Raw genomic sequence first — 2,283 nt, 5'->3', positions numbered from 1 at the left:
GATGCTCTACTCACCTGTTCCTTTTTATAAAGTGAAACAGTTGAAACGATAGATTTTAGTAAACTTAAAAACAACCTTCTCCAAAAGCTATCAAGGAATATACCTAATACTTGTTTTAGAACTTTATTACATATTTTTATATAAATAGTTTGAGTGATCCATAATTGACAGAAGCTTGTGTTTACACTGACCTGTCACTCATATATTAATGTCTTTGTAACTTCAGTAAACCACGACCTCACTCATTTCTTTCATCACGGTTCAGTAAACTAAGTGACACATGAACCAGTTTAATAATTATAATAACGTAGGATTGCAACTCTTTGAAACTGTAGGTGGCTCTTAAAAGAGCCGTTGTGTTTGGGTGTGCTGGTCTCAGGTCAGTCTAAGCCCTCTCTCGCGGATGCGGCGGGCCAGCTGGATGTCCTTGGGCATGATGTTGACCCTCTTTGCTTGGTTCATCTTACTGGGGGGCAGCTACATGGATGTCGGTGCAGTCCACAATCATTGTGCAGTTGAAGGCAGAATTAATGTATTATCGACTCAGAATGAAGCACAACTTCATGTCATACAACACATTGACTTTATTTGTAATTGTGTAAAAAAATAAAGCATTGATTAGCAAGCAGGACCTGCAGGAACAGAGCACGGTGATGGATGGAGCTGGGAAGAGAGAAGAATAAAGAAAACGGATCAACTTCATTATCGGATATTAAAAATTCAATTTCAAAACAAGTTGCCGCTCCTACAGTTTTCTAGTATGTAAAGATGATTTCACATGACCTATGCACAATATCACACTCAATACATGTGTGTCTCTGGGGGGTGCATTGTGCCTTTGATGTATATAAATAATATACCATAACCAAATACTATTACGTACAGTGGAAATCAGGTTGCCAGAGCAGGTCAGTGTGCATGTTCCTCAGGGTCTCAGCAGTTACAGGTGAGGGAAAGGAAACAAAAGAGAAAAAGGTCAGTAACAACACTTTGAAGTAACAACACTTTGAATAATTATCTCTTTTAATAATGTTCTCTCAGTAATCACTCAACTACTGTCTTTCCAACAAACAGATTGACTCACTATCATCACGATGAAACACGTCCAGAAGAATGGACCACAGATGGAAATTAGCTATTAGCTATAATCTGGCATATTGCATCTCTTCTCTTTGCTGAGATTAATGTTTTTGTATGCATGGTCCTTCTATAAATAAATACATGTCATGCAAAGCTGCCTGCCTGCCTTCCTTCCTTCGACTCTCCCTGAACTGCCTGATCTTTTAATGTTCAATGTTAACCATTTGAGCAGATAGCATTAAGTAGAAAAGATCGCAGATGCTAATCTGCCGTTAGCCTACCTCCCGCCCCCTTAGCACCTGGCGATAGGTTCCTCTTCAAATGTTTCAGAAAATACTTAACATCATGACTACTCTTACTGTTTAACATTTGGGTTCACTTCATGTTAAGGCTAATACAAATGACAAGGCTAAGTAATGTGATGCTAACTAACGTGCTCGCTACTAGCTATGTAGCTAGCTTGACTGTGTTCCATGCACAACATGTGTATTACCTGAGATCTCTGATCCAGCGACTCCTGGTCCTTTCATCAGACGGGAAGCGATAGAACGAGCTATGATCTATAAGTATGATCACTTATGTGATTGCAACCTGGTACAAAGCACACAGGCATCTTGTAAAAGTGAATTTATTTTTAGCAATCTCTTATTTATTGGAGGGAATAAATCAGTTATGAGATCTTCTTCTTCGCTTTAATTACGAGTCGCTCGCAACCACTTGGAGCATTATCGCCTGTGACATCACTTATGCGAGCCAGAATGGGATTTGGGATTTGTAGTCTTTGTAGTCGCGTATTTTTCATAGTCTTATATTTCAACAGTTTTACGACAAAATGTGACTTTTTTGACATGGAACTTATTGTTTAAGATTGACAAACATCATATGTGTAGTTCGTGGCACAATTCAAACGGGATCAAAAGATACGTGTTCTCTCTCCATTGAATTCAATGTTAATTTTTCGCTTCCGGGGACCCATGGGCCGGAAGTAGATGGGCGTGACTTCGCCTCTCTATACCCGCAGGGACAGCTTTGGAAAACAACAATATCTAAGTTCAAAAGTTGGTCGTGAATGTGGATCATTCCAGGTCTTGAAGTGTGCTCTGCCTCAACACCAATACAATTGAGGTATATGGATTGCTGTTGGTGCTCAAATGCTAAAATATCCACGATCGCGGCTTTTGAAACCAAGCTATCTGCTTTTTG

The 2,283-nt window shown here is 39.5% G+C and overlaps 1 long non-coding RNA gene across 1 annotated transcript; it reads right to left on the bottom strand.

Moving 5' to 3' along the window:
• Positions 1-564: 564 nt before the first annotated feature.
• On the bottom strand, positions 565-2,005 carry LOC139435308 (uncharacterized). The gene is made up of 2 exons (XR_011644581.1): positions 884-2,005; positions 565-663 (listed from the first exon to the last, which is right to left on the bottom strand). It is a non-coding gene; the product is annotated as an uncharacterized lncRNA (long non-coding RNA).
• Positions 2,006-2,283: the final 278 nt, after the last annotated feature.

Source organism: Pseudochaenichthys georgianus, chromosome 2 (genome assembly GCF_902827115.2).
Source record: "Pseudochaenichthys georgianus chromosome 2, fPseGeo1.2, whole genome shotgun sequence".
NCBI classification, from domain to species: Eukaryota; Metazoa; Chordata; class Actinopteri; order Perciformes; family Channichthyidae; genus Pseudochaenichthys; species Pseudochaenichthys georgianus.
Note: the sequence above shows the minus strand (reverse complement) of the source record. Positions and strands in the feature narration are given on the sequence as shown.